Source organism: Artemia franciscana, chromosome 1 (genome assembly GCF_032884065.1).
Source record: "Artemia franciscana chromosome 1, ASM3288406v1, whole genome shotgun sequence".
Lineage (NCBI taxonomy): Eukaryota > Metazoa > Arthropoda > Branchiopoda > Anostraca > Artemiidae > Artemia > Artemia franciscana.
In genome coordinates, this window is record NC_088863.1 from 45879629 (window position 1) to 45899812 (window position 20184).

Below are 20184 nucleotides of genomic sequence, written 5' to 3' on the forward strand. Positions count from 1 at the left end.
TTTTTTGTAGTTTTTACCTTCTTTTTAGTTTTGTTAATTTTTTTTTTACTTATGTCCTGGTCGTCATTTATGCTCCCTATGTCCCGGTGCTTTGTTGATTGCTAATCGAACATTCCTTTTGTCCTGGTCGCTTTCTCTTTGAGTGTCGTCATTTATTTTTTTCTTTTTTAGTTCTTTTAGTTTTTACCTTTTTTAGTTTTTTTTTAGTTTTTTAGATGAAATTTTTTTTTAGTTTTTTTTTATTTTTTATTTTTTTTAGTTTTTTACCTTTTTTTAGTTTTTTTTAGTTTTTTTAGTTTTTTTAGTTTTTTTAGTTTTTTAGCTTTTTTACTTTTTTTATTAGTTTTTAGTTTTTTTGTAGTTTTTGCCTTTTTTTAGTTTTTTCAGTTTTTTTTTTAGTTTTTTATTGGTTTTTACCTTTATTTTAGCTTATTTTTCAGTTTTTTCCTTTTTTTTAGTTTTTTTTAGTTTTTAGTTTTTTTTAGTTTTTTACCTTTTTTTAGTTTTTTTAGTTTTTTTAGTTTTTTAGCTTTTTTATTTTTTTTATTAGTTTTTAGTTTTTTTTGTAGTTTTTGCCTTTTTTTAGTTTTTTTAGTTTTTTAGCTTTTTTATTAGTTTTAGTTTTTTTTGTAGTTTTTGCCTTTTTTTAGTTTGACAACTTATTTTTATATATATAGATAGTTTTTTTTTACTTATGTCCTGGTCGTCATTTATACTCCCTGTGTCCCTGTGCTTTGTTGATTGCTAATCGAACATTCCTTTTGTCCTGGTCGCTTTCTCTTTGAGTGTCGTCATTTATTAGTTTTTTCCTTTTTTTTTTAGTTTTTTATTGGTTTTTACCTTTATTTTAGCTTATTTTTCAGTTTTTTCCTTTTTTTTAGTTTTTTTTTATTTTTTATTTTTTTTAGTTTTTTACCTTTTTTTAGTTTTTTTTTAGTTTTTTTAGTTTTTTAGCTTTTTTACTTTTTTTATTAGTTTTTAGTTTTTTTTGTAGTTTTTGCCTTTTTTTAGTTTTTTCAGTTTTTTTTTTAGTTTTTTATTGGTTTTTACCTTTATAGTTTTTTTAGTTTTTTAGCTTTTTTATTTTTTTTATTAGTTTTTAGTTTTTTTTGTAGTTTTTGCCTTTTTTTAGTTTTTTCAGTTTTGACGTCACCTGATCCAGTTTTTTCAGGTGACGTCACCTGACACATCCATCCATCCATCCACAGACAACTTATTTTTATATATATAGATATATATATATATATATACATATATATATATATATATATATATATATATATATATATATATATATATATATATATATATATATATATATGTCTATATTCACAGGTGGGACATAGGGACACAACTACAATGGCGCGTAACTAATATGGCGCGTAACGACTTACGCGCGCGGGGAGGCTTGGGGGGGCGCGAAGCGCCCCCACCAACTAGGTGTTGGGGGTGGCGCGAAGCGCTAGGAGTATATATATATATATATATATATATATATATATATATATATATATATATATATATATATATATATATATATATATATATATATATAAAAATAAGTTGTCTGTCTGTGGATGTGTGGATCAGGTGACGTCACCTGAAAAAACTGGATCAGGTGACGTCAAAACTGAAAAAACTAAAAAAAGGCAAAAACTACAAAAAAAAACTAAAAACTAATAAAAAAAATAAAAAAGCTAAAAAACTAAAAAAACTAAAAAAAGGCAAAAACTACAAAAAAAACTAAAAACTAATAAAAAAGCTAAAAACTAAAAAAACTAAAAAAAGGCAAAAACTACAAAAAAACTAAAAACTAATAAAAAAAATAAAAAAGCTAAAAAACTAAATTCATGACAACAAGTGAATTGCTATTCATTTGTTGGTTCGACAGGTGGTTCGAGAATCAATTGAAATTAATCTCAAAATCAATAAAAATATTTCTCTGAACAGGGACTTGGGGGAATACTCACTAAATTCTTTATACTCAAATTTAATTAAAAATGATCTAACAAAATATTTTACTAAACCAATTTATAATAGTACTGAACCAACTACGAAAAGGCCTTTGAGACAGGCTGCTAAACAAGCAAGATTAGCTTTAAGAAATTGCATCTAATCATTTTATTCTCTTTAGTTTGAATGAGTTTATATTTCTTCATTTCATTCTTTTCGCCAGTCCTGGTTGAACTTCGCTGAAGTAAGGATGCTAGGGCTATATTTTTAAAAAAAAATTGTTTTAATAAGTGTTTTTATATTCAGTTTTAATTCTCACAATTTGATGTAAGTTCTTTTATATATATATATAGTATTGTATTGTGCTGAAGACGGCCCTTGGACATAGGGCCGAAATATCTACATAAATAATTTCCATTGTCTTGAAAAAACTTTCCCTATTGTTTCTACGTTGTATTTGTTTGTTATGGAAAGGCAGTGTGGTCTTCGTCGCTATTTTCGTCTAGCTTATGGGGAGCAGTTGACCTATGATATCTTTTATTTTATTAGTCTAGGTAAAAAACATGCTAATATTATCAATCAACAAAAATTTTTAGAATCCTGTAGAAAGGAAAACCTTATTCCCAAGTCTTTAAGATATAAATTACATTTAAATACCCGAAAAGAAGCGCAATTTGCCCATACACTACAGTTAAAAACCCTAGTCCATATTATTAAGGACAAAAAACAGAAACGACATATTATTTCTTCAGAGAGAAAATCGTTGGAAACTTTTTTGCTGGAAAACCTGTCCACCGTTGATTTTGCTCAAGTTGTTAGATTAGAAAGGAATTTGTTTAGCCACGATTTTCGCTTGTCCAAGGAACGCCTCTATAAAAAATTAGAGGGCTTACGAAATGAATCTTCGATGAGAAACCGTATTTATTCTCCAAGATTCACTCCTGGGCCTGCTATCGTTAACCTCTCTTCTAAAACATTGGAACCCCAGGAAATCGAAACACTAGAAAAAGGTCCAAAATTTTCTTTTCTACCGAAACAGGTTCCTGTGGCAGATATAGTTTCCTCTCTAGAGTCCGCTTTGCATAAACACTATCCTTCTGTCTCTAACCCGGATGAAGTTAGATCTGGTCTAATAAATATCCTCTATAATAGCCAAAAAAAGTTTAAGCCTCCTACTAATTCCACACCGGAAAATCTGCATGACATAAAAATACTATCTAATCTCCGAAAAGATCCTTCTATTATAATAACTAAAGCAGACAAAAGCAATTCACTTGTTGTCATGAATACAACAGACTATGACAACAAAATTTTTTCGCATTTAAATGACACAATTACATATCAAACAATAACTCATGATCCTACTGATCAGTTCACTAATAATATTATAAATGAATTAAAGCAGCTAAAACAAAATGGTAAAATCACCCCACAACTATACAATAAATTTTTTCCCCGTGGTAGTTTCTGTCCTAAACTCTACGGTTTACCAAAAATACATAAACAGGGTATTCCCTTAAGACCTATTGTGGCTTGTACTAAAGCTCCCGCTGCCAATATTGGAAAATGGCTTTGTGCAGCTTTCAAACCTTTATTGTATTCTCAAAATTCCTATATTCATAACTCGGCAGATTTGATTAAAAAACTTAGCAACACAAGTATTTCAGAAAACACAATAGTTAGTAGTTTCGACATTGTTTCCATGTACACAAATATAGATGTAACTATTTCAGAGGAATTATTAAAAAACAAAATAGAAGAAAATTACCACTTGATCGAGACTTCAGCGACAGGAATTGATTGTGAAGTTTTAATGACTCTTGTTAAAATTTGTAATAAGTTTTCTATGTATTTTCAATTTCGCGATTCTTTTTATCAGCGAAAAAATGGATTACCCATGGGGGCACCTTTATCTGGGCTACTAGCAAATATTTACGTCGAGAATCTTGAGAATTGGGCATTGAATTCTTATTTTCTAAAACATGTCTATTGGGGTCGTTATATGGATGACGTAATTTCACTTTGGAATTATGGGGAAGCTGAACTTCGGGGCTTCTTAGATCATCTTAACACTTATGACCGAAATTTGCAGTTCACCCTTGAAGTTGAAATTGAAAATAAACTACCGTTTTTAGATGTATTAATTATTCGTAAAGCTGAAGAACTGGATTTTACTATATATCGAAAGCCAACACAAAACAATAGATATCTTCACTTTAATTCAAATCACCCCCCACAAGTTAAAAGAGCAGTTGTAATTTCCCTCATTGATCGTGCCCTAAATATTTGCTCCCATTCATATATAAATGCAGAAATAAATTTTATCAGAGATATTCTTTTTGGTAATGGATACCCCATTCCTTTTGTAAATAAAATAATTAGCCGTAGAATAAAAAGACATTCTTGTAAAATCGAAGAAGATACTTCACAATGTGAGGCTATTGATAAGCCCTCAAATATTGTCTATCTTCCGTATATCCCAAAGATTACAACAAAATTAAAAAATATTTGCACAAAAAATAATCTGTACGTAGTTTTTACTAATAATTTTAAAATCATCAATTTCTTAAATTCGGGTAAAGATAAGACCCCAGTTACTCGCCAAAGAGGGGTCTATCAAATACCCTGTGATTGCGGAAAATACTATGTCGGCAGGACCCATCAGAATCTAGACAAAAGGTTACATCAGCATAAAAATGACATAGACAAGGCCTTAATTTCAAATGGTTCCAACAATTCCTTTGATTCTGCTCTAGGTTGGCATATTTTTAATAATCCGTCCCACATGATACTTTTTGAAAACTCTTCACTCATTAGTAATGATTTGGGAATAAAACAGGTGGTTCGAGAATCAATTGAAATTAATCTCAAAATCAATAAAAATATTTCTTTGAACAGGGACTTGGGGGAATACTCACTAAATTCTTTATACTCAAATTTAATTAAAAATGATCTAACAAAATATTTTACTAAACCAATTTATAATAGTACTGAACCAACTACGAAAAGGCCTTTGAGACAGGCTGCTAAACAAGCAAGATTAGCTTTAAGAAATTGCATCTAATCATTTTATTCTCTTTAGTTTGAATGAGTTTATATTTCTTCATTTCATTCTTTTCGCCAGTCCTGGTTGAACTTCGCTGAAGTAAGGATGCTAGGGCTATATTTTTAAAAAAAAATTGTTTTAATAAGTGTTTTTATATTCAGTTTTAATTCTCACAATTTGATGTAAGTTCTTTTATATATATATATAGTATTGTATTGTGCTGAAGACGGCCCTTGGACATAGGGCCGAAATATCTACATAAATAATTTCCATTGTCTTGAAAAAACTTTCCCTATTGTTTCTACGTTGTATTTGTTTGATACGACATTCTTTGCTGTCCCATTGTCTGTGCATATAAATAGATTGTCAGGTTTACCGACTCTTGAACATGCAACATATAATTCTCAATGGGCAAAACAATCCGTATTCAGATTTATACCTCAAGACTCTAATGATTGCCCTTGAGCTTTGTTGATGGTGATTGCTAACCGAACATTCCCTATGTCCCCGTCGTCATTTATATATCCCCCTGTGCCCCCCGGCGTCCCCGTTGTAGTTGTGTCCCTGTGTCCCGGTCGTCATTTATATTCTTTTTAGTTTTTTTTTGGTTTTTACTTTTTTTTTAGTTTTTTTCTTTTTTCTTCCCTGTGTCCCGGTCGTCATTTGTGTCCCGGTGTCCCAGTCTGTAATCTCTCTTTGAGTGTCCCGGTCGTCATTTATATTCCCTGTGTCCCGGGACCGGTAGTTTTTACCTTTTTAGTTTTTTTTTTAGTTTTGTTCTTCTCCTTTATTTTTCAATTTTTTTTCCTTTTTTTCTTTTTTTTCTTTTTTAGTTTTCCTTTAATTTTTTTATTAGTTTTTAGTTTTTTTCTTTTTAGTTTTTTTTGTAGTTTTTACCTTGTTTTAGTTTTTTTAGTTTTTTTGTAGTTTTTACCTTTTTTAGTTTTTTTTTCTTCTTTTGTATTCAGGGTTGAACCTTTCAGATCTACAACCTGAAACATAACGCTCTACCAATATTAGTTACGCGCCATTGTAGTTGTGTCCCTGTGTCTTTTAGTTTTATTATTGGTTTTTACCCTTTTTTGTAGCTTTTTTTAGTTTTTTTCTTTTTAGTCTTTTTTCTTTTTCAGTTTTTAGTTTTTTTAGTTTTTTTTATTAGTTTTTAGTTTTTCTTTCGTTTTAGTTTTTTTTCGTCTTTAGCTTTTTTTTAGTTTTTTTTTTTAGGTTTTAGTTTTGTAGTTTTTACGTTTTTTTAGTTTTTTTTCTTTTTTAGTTTTTAGTTTTTTAACTTTTATTAGTTTTTTTAGTGTTCTAGCTTTTTTAGTTTTTTTTTAGTTTTTTTCCTTTTTAGTTTTTTTGTAATTTTTACCTTTTTTAGTATTTTTTTTTGTATTTAAGGTTCGAAGGTTCGAACATACCGCCTTACCAACTTAGCTACATCAGCTTGTATACTTTCGTTTTTGAATTGGTATATGATGAAATAATTCAGACGTCATATGCGGACAGACAGACAGACATAACCCACAATCAACTTATTTGTATATATATAGATATATATATATATATATACATATCTATCTATATAAAAATAAGTTGTCTGTCTGTGGATGGATGGATGGATGGATCAGGTGACGTCACCTGAAAAAACTGGATTAGGTGACGTCAAAACTGAAAAAACTAAAAAAAGGCAAAAACTACAAAAAAAACTAAAAACTAATAAAAAAAATAAAAAAGCTAAAAAACTAAAAAAAACTATAAAGGTAAAAACCAATAAAAAACTAAAAAAAAAACTGAAAAAACTAAAAAAAGGCAAAAACTACAAAAAAAAACTAAAAACTAATAAAAAAAGTAAAAAAGCTAAAAAACTAAAAAAACTAAAAAAACTAAAAAAAGGTAAAAAACTAAAAAAAATAAAAAATAAAAAAAAAAATAAGAAAAAGGAAAAAACTGAAAAATAAGCTAAAATAAAGGTAAAAACCAATAAAAAACTAAAAAAAAAAGGAAAAAACTAATAAATGACGACACTCAAAGAGAAAGCGACCAGGACAAAAGGAATGTTCGATTAGCAATCAACAAAGCACCGGGACACAGGGAGTATAAATGACGACCAGGACATAAGTTCGACCGGGACACAGGGAATATAAATAACGACCGGGACACAGGGACACAACTACAACGGGGACACCGGGGGAAACAGGGGGATATAAATGACGACCGGGACAAAAAAACTAAAAAGAAAAAAAAACTAAAAACTAATAAAAAAAACTAAAAAATCTAAAAATCTAAATAAGCTAAAAAAGAAAAAAAAGGAAAAAAATAAAGGAGAAAAACAAAACTAAAAAACGAATGTATATACAGACCGGGACACAGGGATACAAATGACGACCGGGACCCGGGACACAGGGAATATAAATGACGACCGGGACACAGGGACACAACTACAACGGGGACACCGGGGGAAACAGGGGGATGTAAATGACGACCGGGACACCGGGACAGGGAATGGTCGATTAGCAATCACCATCAACAAAGCTCAAGGGCAATCATTAGAATCATGAGGTATAGATCTGAATACAGATTGTTTTCCCATGGACCATTATATGTTGCATGTTCAAGAGTCGGTAAACCTGACAATCTATTTATATGCAAAGACAATGGGACAGCAAAGAATGTTGTATATTCGCAAGTTTTACGTAGTTAAAACCATATATATATATCTATCTATATTCACAGGTGGGACATAGGGACACAACTACAATGGCGCGTAACTATTATGGCGCGTAACGACTTACGCGCGCGGGGGGCTTGGGGGGGGCGCGAAGCGCCCCCACCAACTAGGTGTTGGGGTGGCGCGAAGCGCCACCCCAACAGCTAGTACATATATATATATATATATATATATATATATATATATATATATACATATATATATATATATATATATATATATATATATATATATATCTTCTAAATATATAAAAATAAGTTGTTTGTGGGTTATGTCTGTCTGTCTGTCTGTCGAGTGACGTCGTGTTTGTCCGCATATGACGTCTGAATTATTTCACACTAATACAAAAGAAGAAAAAAAACTAAAAAAGGTAAAAACTACAAAAAAAAACTAAAAAGAAAAAAAAACTAAAAAAGCTAAAAAACTAAAAAAAACTAAAAAAAGGTAAGAAAATACAAACTAAAAAAAAACTGAAAAAACTAAAAAAGGCAAAAACTACAAAAAAAAACTAAAAACTAATAAAAAAACTAAAAAGCTAAAAAACTAAAAAAAATAAAAAAACTAAAAAAATGTAAAAAACTAAAAAAAAACTAAAAACTAAAAAATAAAAAACCTAAAAAAAGGAAAAAACTGAAAAATAAAAGAGAAAAAGAAAACTAAAAAAAATTAAATAAAAAAACTAAAAAAGATAAAAACTACAAAAAAAAACTAAAAGAAAAAACGAAAAAAAACTAAAAAAGCTAAAAAAAGGTAAAAACCAATAAAAAAACTAAAAAGAAAAAAAGGAAAAAACTAAAAAATTTTTTCATCATATAATATGACGTCTGAATTATTTCATCATATACCAATTCAAAAACGAATGTATTCAAGCCGATGTAGCTGAGTTGATAAGGCGTTATGTTCTAGGTTCTAGGTTCAAGAGGTTCCAGGTTCGAACCTTGGCTTTAGCATTAATATAAAAGAAGCAAAAATCTAAAGAAGGTAAAAACTACAAAACAACTAAAAAGAAAAAAAAAATCTAAAAAAGCTTAAAAATTAAAAAAAAAATAAAAAAAGGTAAAAAACTAAAAAAAACTAAAAACAGGAAAAAAACATAAAATAAACTAAAAACTAATAAAAAAAAACTAAAAAAGCTAAAAAACTAAAAAAACTAAAAAAAAACTAAAAAAGGTAAAAACTAAAAGAACTAAAAAAGAAAAAAAACAAAAAAGGAAAAAAACTGAAAAATAAAAGAGAAAAAAAAACTAAAAAAATATAAATAAAAATAAAAAAACTAAAAAGATAAAAACTTCAAAAAAAACTAAAAAGAAAAAAGAAAAAAAAATAAAAAACCTAAAAAAAGGTAAAAACCAATAAAAAAACTAAAAAGAAAAAATGAAAAATAAAGGAGAAAAACAAAACTAAAAAACGAATGTATATACAGACCGGGACACCGGGATACAAATGACGACCGAGACACAGGGAATATAAATGACGACCGGGACACAGGGACACAACTACAACGGAGACGCCGGGGGACACAGGGGGATATAAATGACGACCGGGACACCGGGACACAAGGAATATAAATGACGCCCGGGACACTCAAAGAGAAATCACAGACTGGGACACCGGGACACAAATGACGACCGGGACACAGGGAATATAAATGACGACCGGGACACAGGGACAAAACTACAAAGGGGACGCTGGGGGGCACAGGGGGATATATAAATGACGATAGCGACACAGGGAATGGTCGATTAGCAATCACCATCAACAAAGCTCAAGGGCAATCATTAGAATCATGAGGTATAGATCTGAATACGGATTGTTTTCCCATGGACCATTATATGTTGCATGTTCAAGAGTCGGTAAACCTGACAATCTATTTATATGCACAGACAATGGGACAGCAAAGAATGTTGTATATTCGCAAGTTTTGCGTAGTTAAAAACATATATATCTATATATATATAAATAAGTTGTCTGTCTGTGTGTCTGTCTGTCAGGTGACGTCATGTTTCTGTTTCGACTGACGTCATGAAGTTAGTTGTCGTTATTTTTGCTATGAGGGTGACGTCATTAAAGATATTTAAGACATATATGTTCACGTAGAAATATATTAATGTTTAAGTTTAAAATGACTGATGAACTTACAATGGCAAAAGCCGATGAAGATGCTCAAAGAGTCTATGCCAAAAAACTTGCTGCTGATAGAGAAAGTCAGAAAAGAAAGCGTGCCGAGGAATCAAAAGAACAGCAAGGAAACAGGCTTGAGGCTGATAGAGAAAGAAAGAACAGAAAGCGTGCCGAGGAATCAAAAGAACAGCAAGGAAACAGGCTTGAGGCTGATAGAGAAAGAAAGAACAGAAAGCGTGCCGAGGAACTACAAGAGCAACGCGAAAGCAGACTTGCTGCTAAAAGAGAAAGTGAAAAAAGAAGGCGTGCCGAGGAATCACAAAAACAGCAAGAAATCAGGCTTGCTGCTGATAGAGAAAGTAAGAAAAGAAAGCGTGCCGAGGAATCACAAGAACAGCAAGAAATCAGGCTTGCTGCTGATAGAGAAAGTAAGAAAAGAAAGCGTGCCGAGGAATCAGAGCAACCTGAAAGTTATCGCCTAGCATTCAGGTACAGCCCAGTCGATGATTATAGCTTGAGTGGATGTGTTCAAATCGGGACAATGTCTAAAATTTGTCCCTATTGCAAGGCCTTGAAATTCAATGGTGAAACAATGGGAATGTGTTGCGCCTCAGGAAAAGTTAAACTTCCTCTATTGGCTGCACCACCAGAGCCATTGAAGACTTTCCTTACTGGAACTACGTCAGAATCTAAGCGTTTTTTGTCACAAATCAGAAAATACAGCTCATGTTTCCAAATGACGTCGTTTGGAGCCCAAATCGAAAATCGAGATCAATTTATGTCTACTTTCAAAGTAAAAGGGCAAATTTATCATAGAGCAGGGTCCCTTTTACCATTCTCAGGCGAGAATTATGGTCGGTGATCAGTCTTTACCTCGAGATATAATTCTTCATAAGCGAAACGCTCAGTTGTTAAGAATTGCTGAAACTCATCGATGCTACGATGCCCTACAATATTTATCATTTTTTGGGATGGAGCCAACGGCTATCACTTTAATATTAAATTGATGAATCCAGCCACTAACAAAGAAATGAATAGGAAATGCAGTGCAATGCATTATTATTCCTATAGACTATTGATTCGGCAGGATGAAGAAAATTATATTTTAAAAATGCCGTGAATTGTTTCACCAATTTGTCGTTGATATGTATGCTAAAATTGAATCAAAACGTTTGCTATATATCCGCCTGAATCAGACCAAGCTCCGCTCTGAACAATACATTCATTTGCGAGATGGAGTTATAAATGACGGTAATACCACAAACGTTGGAAGATTAACAATTTTACCTTCGTCATATGCTGGCAGTCCCCGTCATATGCATGAATATGCTCAAGATGCTATTGCGTATGTTCGTCTCTATGGTCGTCCAGATTTGTTTATTACATTTACATGTAATCAATCTTGGGACGAGATACTGCAGCTTTTACTTCAAGGACAATCGGCGGTTCATAGGCATGACATTACGGCCCGTGTCTTCCGGCAAAAGTTGAAATCACTGATAAACTACATAGTAAAACTTGAAGTGTTTGGGTCAGTGCGATGCTGGATGTACTCAGTGGAATGGCAAAAACGAGGTTTGCCACACGCACATATACTAATCTGGCTACATAAAAAAATTACTTCGAACGAAATTGATGATGTGATTTCCGCTGAAATACCTGATAAAAAATGTCGATAAGGGGTTACATGATATTTCGTTGCGGTGCACTGAACAAAAGTTCACCATGCATGGCCAAAGGAAGGTGCACAAAGCAATATCCTCGACTTTTAGTATCCAACACAATTACTGGCAATGATGGTTACTCACAATATAGAAGAAGATCTACTGAAGATGGCGGTAAAACAGCAATAATAAAGAAGCGTAACGGTACCACCATCGAAGTAGATAACCAGTGGGTTGTTCCATATTCCCCATTATTATCAAAAACATTTAATGCACACATAAACGTTGAATACTGTAACTCCGTAAAGGCAATCAAATACATATGTAAATACGTCAACAAAGGCAGTGACATAGCAGTTTTTGGCTTGCAGCCCGAAATCAAAGATTTCGACGAAATCGTACAATATCAGGCTGGAAGATACATAAGCAGTAATGAAGCTGTTTGGCGAATTCTTTCATTTCCGATACATGAACGTAGTCCAGCTGTTGTTCACTTAGCGGTACATTTACAGAATGGTCAACGTGTTTATTTCTTGGAAACCAACGTGCAACAAAGAGCCCTGAATCCACCGGATACAAAATTAACAGCTTTTTTTCGCTTTGCAAAAATGATTCTTTTGCAAAAAAAATGCTGTATACTGAAGTGCCTTCGTATTACACGTGGAATACTAAAAATAAAGTATTTGAACGTCGAAAATAGGGTAAGTCAGTCGACAGCCAACCTACCATCTTCAAAGATACCACGATAGGAAGACTCTACACCGTTCACCCAGATCAACATGAATGCTTCTTTCTACGCCTGCTTTTGGTGAATGTACCCGGTCCGACATCCTTTGAGTATTTGAGAACTGTAAACGGTACTATACATGACACTTACCGTAGTGCATGCCAAGCTCTGAATTTATTGGAGAATGACCAACACTAGTATAACTGCATCAATGACGCGTGCGAAACGTCAACCCCAAGTCAAATTCGTGCATTGTTTGGCATCATTTTAACAACTTGCTCTCCATCAGCTCCTACAGAGTTATGGGAAAAATATAAGTCAAAAATGTCCGAAGATATACTCCATCGAAAACAGTTAGAGACGTCAGATACGACTTTTGATTTTACATCAGAAATTTATAACTACACTTTAGTTATTATAGAAGATTTGTGCGTACGTATGGCAAACAAACCTCTTCAGGATTTGGGAATGCCTTCACCTAACCGTATCGCGGTTAGGTTAGGTTTATGATTGCACATGGTAAAGAATGTGATTAAAGGCTCTTTTCCTATTTCAAAAGTTTTAGTTTTCGGGGGTAATAGCTACGTCCTTGAAAAAAATGAAGATATTAGACTATTTTATGATTGCACATGGTAAAGAATGTGATTAAAGGCTCTTTTCCTATTTCAAAAGTTTTCGAGGGTAATAGCTATGTCTGTGGAAAAAATGAAGATATTAGACTATTTTATGATTGAACATGGTAAAGAATGTGATTAAAGGCTCTTTTCTTATTTCAAAAGTTTTAGTTTTCTTTGGGTAATAGCTACGTCCGTAGAAAAAATGAAGATATTAGACTATTTTATGATTGCACATGGTAAAGAATGTGATTAAAGGCTCTTTTCCTATTTCAAAAGTTTTAGTTTTCGGGGGTAATAGCTACGTCCGTGGAAAAAATGAATATATTAGACTATTTTATGATTGCACTTGGTAAAGAATGTGATTAAAGGTTCTTTTCCTATTTTAAAAGTTTTAGTTTTCGGGGGTAATAGCTACGTCCGTGGAAAAAATGAAGATATTAAACTATTTCATGATTGCACATAGTAAAGAATGTGATTAAAGGCTCTTTTTTTATTTCAAAAGTTTTAGTTTTTGGGGGTAATAGCTACGTCTGTTGAAAAAATGAAGATATTAGACTATTATAAGATTGCAAAAGGTTTAGTTTTCGGGGGTAATAGCTACGTCTGTGGAAAAAATGAAGATATTAGACTATTTTATGATTGCACATGGTAAAGAATGTGATTAAAGGCTCTTTTCCTATTTTAAAAGTTTTAGTTTTCGGGGGTAATAGCTACGTCCGTGGAAAAAATGAAGATATTAAACTATTTCATGATTGCACATAGTAAAGAATGTGATTAAAGGCTCTTTTTTTATTTCAAAAGTTTTAGTTTTTGGGGGTAATAGCTACGTCTGTTGAAAAAATGAAGATATTAGACTATTATAAGATTGCAAATGGTAAAGAATGTGATTAAAGGCTCTTTTCCTATTTCAAAAGTTTTAGTTTTAGAGGGTAATAGCTACGTCCGTGGAAAAAATGAAGATATTAGTTTTCACATTAAAGAATGTGATTAAAGGCTCTTTTCCTATTTCAAAAGCTTTAGTTTTCGAGGGTAATAGCTACGTCTGTGGAAAAAATGAAGATATTAGACTATTTTATGATTGCACATGGTAAAGAATGTGATTAAAGGCTCTTTTCCTATTTCAAAAGTTTTAGTTTTCGAGGGTAATAGCTATGTCTGTGGAAAAAATGAAGATGTTGGACTATTTAAAGATTGCACATTTTAAAGAATGTGATTAAAGGCTCTTTTCCTATTTCAAAAGTTTTAGTTTTCGGGGGTAATAGCTACGTCCGTGGAAAAATGAAGATATTAGACTATTTTATGATTGCACATGGTAAAGAATGTGATTATAGGCTCTTTTCCTATTTCAAAAGTTTTAGTTTTCGGGGTTAATAGCTACGTGTTTCAATTTGTCAATGTTCATTCTAACTTTTAGAATGAACTCTTTGAGTGTCGCGGTCGTCATTTATATTCCCGGTGTCCCGGTCGTCATTTGTGTTCCGGTGTCCCGGTCTGTAATTTCTCTTTGAGTGTCCTGGTCGTCATTTATATTCCCTGTGTCCCGGTCGTCATTTGTGCCCCGGTGCTTTGTTGATGGTGATTGCTAATCGAATATTCCTTGTGTCCCGGTCGCTTTCTCTTTGAGTGTCCCGGTCGTCATTTATATTCCCTATGTCCCGGTTGTCATTTGTGTCAGGATGTCCCGGTCTGTAATTTCGTCAGTCGACAAACATGACGTCAGTCGACACAAAAACATGACGTCAATCGACAGACACACAGACAACTTATTCTTACATATATCTTTGAGTGTCGCGGTCGTCATTTGTGTTCCGGTCTGTAATTTCTCTTTGAGTGTCCTGGTCGTCAATTATACAAAAATGACGTCAGTCGACACTCTGTAATTTCTCTTTGAGTGTCGCGGTCGTCATTTATATTCCCGGTGTCCCGGTCGTCATTTGCGTTCCGGTCTGTAGTTTCTCTTTGAGTGTCCTGGTCGTCATTTATATTCCCTTTGTCCCGGTCGTCATTTGTATCCCGGTGCTTTGTTGGTGATGATTGCTAATCAAATATTCTTTGTGTCCCGGTCGCTTTCTCTTTGAGTGTCCCGGTCGTCATTTATATTCCCTATGTCCTGGTCGTCATTTGTGTCCCGATGTCCCGGTCTGTAATTTCGTCATTCGACAAACATGACGTCAGTCGACACACAAACATGACGTCACTCGACAGACACACAGACAACTTATTTTTATATATATCTTTGAGTGTCGCGGTCGTCATTTATATACCCTGTGTCCCGGTCGTCATTTGTGTTCCGGTGTCCCGGTCTGTAATTTCTCTTTGAGTGTCCTGGTCGTCATTTATACAAACATGACATCAGTCGGCACACAAACATGACGTCACTCGACAGACACACAGACAACTTATTTTTCTATATCTATACTAGCTGTTGGGGTGGCGCTTCGCGCCACCCCAACACCTAGTTGGTGGGGGCGCTTCGCGCCCCCCCCAAGCCCCCCCCGCGCGCGTAAGTCGTTACGCGCCATAATAGTTACGCGCCATTGTAGTTGTGTCCCTATGTCCCACCTGTGAATATAGATATATATATATATATATATATGGTTTTAACTACGTAAAACTTGCGAATATACAACATTCTTTGCTGTCCCATTGTCTTTGCATATAAATAGATTGTCAGGTTTACCGACTCTTGAACATGCAACATATAATGGTCCATGGGAAAACAATCTGTATTCAGATCTATACCTCATGATTCTAATGATTGCCCTTGAGCTTTGTTGATGGTGATTGCTAATCGACCATTCCCTGTCCCGGTGTCCCGGTCGTCATTTACATCCCCCTGTTTCCCCCGGTGTCCCCGTTGTAGTTGTGTCCCTGTGTCCCGGTCGTTATTTATATTCCCTGTGTCCCGGTCGTCATTTGTATCCCGGTGTACCGGTCTGTATATACATTCGTTTTTTAGTTTTGTTTTTCTCCTTTATTTTTTTCCTTTTTTTTTCTTTTTTAGTTTATTTAGATTTTTAGATTTTTTAGTTTTTTTATTAGTTTTTAGTTTTTTTTTCTTTTTAGTTTTTTTGTAGTTTTTACCTTCTTTTTAGTTTTGTTAATTTTTTTTTTTATTTTAGTTTTTTTATTAGTTTTTAGTTTTTTTTTCTTTTTAGTTTTTTTGTAGTTTTTACCTTCTTTTTAGTTTTGTTAATTTTTTTTTTTACTTGTGTCCTGGTCGTCATTTATACTCCCTGTGTCCCGGTGCTTTGTTGATTGCTAATCGAACATTCCTTTTGTCCTGGTCGCTTTCTCTTTGAGTGTCGTCATTTATTTTTTTCTTTTTTAGTTCTTTTAGTTTTTACCTTTTTTAGTTTTTTTTTTAGTTTTTAGTTTTTTTAGTTTTTTACCTTTTTTTAGTTTTTTTAGTTTTTTTAGTTTTTTAGCTTTTTTATTTTTTTTATTAGTTTTTAGTTTTTTTGTAGTTTTTGCCTTTTTTTTAGTTTTTTTAGTTTTTTAGCTTTTTTATTAGTTTTTAGTTTTTTTTGTAGTTTTTGCCTTTTTTTAGTTTTTTTAGTTTTTTAGCTTTTTTATTTTTTTTATTAGTTTTTAGTTTTTTTTGTAGTTTTTGCCTTTTTTTAGTTTTTTCAGTTTTGACGTCACCTGATCCAGTTTTTTCAGGTGACGTCACCTGATCCACGATCCACAGATCCACAGACAACTTATTTTTATATATATAGATAGTTTTTTTTTTTACTTATGTCCTGGTCGTCATTTATACTCCCTGTGTCCCGGTGCTTTGTTGATTGCTAATCGAACATTCCTTTTGTCCTGGTCGCTTTCTCTTTGAGTGTCGTCATTTATTAGTTTTTTCCTTTTTTTCTTTTTAGTTTTTTATTGGTTTTTACCTTTATTTTAGCTTATTTTTCAGTTTTTTCCTTTTTTTTAGTTTTTTTTTATTTTTTATTTTTTTTAGTTTTTTACCTTTTTTTAGTTTTTTTTTAGTTTTTTTAGTTTTTTAGCTTTTTTACTTTTTTTTATTAGTTTTTAGTTTTTTTTGTAGTTTTTGCCTTTTTTTAGTTTTTTCAGTTTTTTTTTTAGTTTTTTATTGGTTTTTACCTTTATAGTTTTTTTAGTTTTTTAGCTTTTTTATTTTTTTTTTTAGTTTTTAGTTTTTTTTGTAGTTTTTGCCTTTTTTTAGTTTTTTCAGTTTTGACGTCACCTGATCCAGTTTTTTCAGGTGACGTCACCTGACACATCCATCCATCCATCCACAGACAACTTATTTTTATATATATAGATATATAAAAATAAGTTGTCTGTGTGTGGATCTGTGGATGGATCAGGTGACGTCATGTTTGTTCGCATATGACGTCTGAATTATTTCACACTAATACAAAAGAAGAAAAAAACTAAAAAAGGTAAAAACTACAAAAAAAACTAAAAAGAAAAAAAAACTAAAAAAGCTAAAAAACTAAAAAACTAAAAAAAGGTAAAAATCTAATAACTAAAAAAAACTGAAAAAAATAAAAAAAGGCAAAAACTACAAAAAAAATAAAAACTAATAAAAAAACTACTAAAAAAACTAAAAAAACTAAAAAAAGGTAAAAAACAAAAAAAACTAAAAACTAAAAAAGAAAAAAACTAAAAAAAAGGAAAAAACTGAAAAATAAAAGAGAAAAAGAAAACTAAAAAAATATGAATAAATATATATAAAAATAAGTTGTTTGTGGGTTATGTCTGTCTGTCTGTCTGTCGAGTGACGTCGTGTTTGTCCGCATATGACGTCTGAATTATTTCACACTAATACAAAAGAAGAAGAAAAACTAAAAAAGGTAAAAACTACAAAAAAAACTAAAAAGAAAAAAAACTAAAAAAGCTAAAAAACTAAAAAAAAACTAAAAACTAAAAAAAACTGAAAAAACTAAAAAAAGGCAAAAACTAAAAAAAAAACTAAAAACTAATAAAAAAAACTAAAAAAGCTAAAAAACTAAAAAAACTAAAAAAACTAAAAAAAGGTAAAAAACAAAAAAAAACTAAAAATTAAAAAAGAAAAAACTAAAAAAAAGGAAAAAACTGAAAAATAAGAGAAAAAGAAAACTAAAAAAATATTAATAAATATAAAAAATATAAATATAAATATAATATAAATTAGCAATCAACAAAGCACCGAGACACAAATGACGACCGGGACACAGGGAGTATAAATGACGACCAGGACATAAGTAAAAAAAAAAACTAAAAAAACTAAAAAAATGGTAAAAACTACAAAAAAACTAAAAACTAATAAAAAAACTAAAAAATCTAAAAATCTAAATAAACTAAAAAAGAAAAAAAGAAAAAAGGAAAAAAATAAAGGAGAAAAACAAAACTAAAAAACGAATGTATATACAGACCGGGACACCGGGATACAAATGACGACCGGGACACAGGGAATATAAATGACGACCGGGACACAGGGACACAACTACAATGGGGACGCCGGGGGGCACAGGGGGATATAAATGACGACCGGGACACCGGGACACAAGGAATATAAATGACGCCCGGGGCACTCAAAGAGAAATCACAGACTGGAACACCGGGACACAAATGACGACCGGGACACAGGGAATATAAATGACGACCGGGACACAGGGACATAACTACAAAGGGGACGCCGGGGTGCACAGGGGGATATATAAATGACGATGGCGACTCAGGGAATGGTCGATTAGCAATCACCATCAACAAAGCTCAAGGGCAATCATTAGAATCATGAGGTATAGATCTGAATACGGATTGTTTTCCCATGGACCATTATATGTTGCATGTTCAAGAGTCGGTAAACCTGACAATCTATTTATATGCACAGACAATGGGACAGCAAAGAATGTTGTATATTCGCAAGTTTTACGTAGTTAAAAACATATATATATATATATATATATATATATATATACTAGCTGTTGGGGTGGCGCTTTGCGCCACCCCAACACCTAGTTGGTGGGGGCGCTTCGCGCCCCCCCCAAGCCCCCCCGCGCGCGTAAGTCGTTACGCGCCATAATAGTTACGCGCCATTGTAGTTGTGTCCCTATGTCCCACCTGTGAATATAGATAGATATATATATATATGGTTTTAACTACGTAAAACTTGCGAATATACAACATTCTTTGCTGTCCCATTGTCTTTGCATATAAATAGATTGTCAGGTTTACCGACTCTTGAACATGCAACATATAATGGTCCATGGGAAAACAATCTGTATTCAGATCTATACCTCATGATTCTAATGATTGCCCTTGAGCTTTGTTGATGGTGATTGCTAATCGACCATTCCCTGTCCCGGTCGTCATTTACATCCCCCTGTTTCCTCCGGTGTCCCCGTTGTAGTTGTGTCCCGGTCGTCATTTATATTCCCTGTGTCCCGGTCGTCATTTGTATCCCGGTGTCCCGGTCTGTATATACATTCGTTTTTTAGTTTTGTTTTTCTCCTTTATTTTTTTCCTTTTTTTTTCTTTTTTAGCTTATTTAGATTTTAGATTTTTTATTAGTTTTTAGTTTTTTTTTCTTTTTAGTTTTTTTGTCCCGGTCGTCATTTATATCCCCCTGTTTCCCCCGGTGTCCCCGTTGTAGTTGTGTCCCTGTGTCCCGGTCGTCATTTATATTCCCTGTGTCCCGGTCGTCATTTGTATCCCGGTGTACCGGTCTGTATATACATTCGTTTTTTAGTTTTGTTTTTCTCCTTTATTTTTTTCCTTTTTTTTTCTTTTTTAGTTTATTTAGATTTTTAGATTTTTTAGTTTTTTTATTAGTTTTTAGTTTTTTTTTCTTTTTAGTTTTTTTGTAGTTTTTACCTTCTTTTTAGTTTTGTTAATTTTTTTTTTACTTATGTCCTGGTCGTCATTTATACTCCCTATGTCCCGGTGCTTTGTTGATTGCTAATCGAACATTCCTTTTGTCCTGGTCGCTTTCTCTTTGAGTGTCGTCATTTATTTTTTTCTTTTTTAGTTCTTTTAGTTTTTACCTTTTTTAGTTTTTTTTAGTTTTTTAGATGAAAATTTTTTTTTGTTTTTTCCTTTTTTTCTTTTTAGTTTTTATTGGTGTTTACCTTTATGTTAGCTTATTTTTCAGTTTTTTTCTTTTTTTTTAGTTTTTTTTTATTTTTTATTTTTTTTAGTTTTTTACCTTTTTTTAGTTTTTTTAGTTTTTTAGCTTTTTTACTTTTTTTATTAGTTTTTAGTTTTTTTGTAGTTTTTGCCTTTTTTTAGTTTTTTCAGTTTTTTTTAGTTTTTTATTGGTTTTTACCTTTATTTTAGCTTATTTTTCAGTTTTTTCCTTTTTTTTAGTTTTTTTTAGTTTTTAG

At 32.1% G+C, this 20184-nt stretch overlaps 1 protein-coding gene and 1 long non-coding RNA gene across 3 annotated transcripts in view; one reads left to right on the plus strand and one right to left on the minus strand.

Moving 5' to 3' along the window:
- LOC136030462 (uncharacterized) overlaps window positions 1-20184 on the plus strand; it is a 417595-nt gene that overhangs the window by 71251 nt on the left and 326160 nt on the right. The window lies entirely within an intron of this gene.
- LOC136030498 (uncharacterized) overlaps window positions 15758-20184 on the minus strand; it is a 238872-nt gene continuing 234445 nt past the window's right edge. The window contains exon 2 of the long non-coding RNA XR_010618303.1: window positions 15758-17060. This is a non-coding gene — a long non-coding RNA (uncharacterized LOC136030498). The remainder of the gene's footprint in view (window positions 17061-20184) is intronic.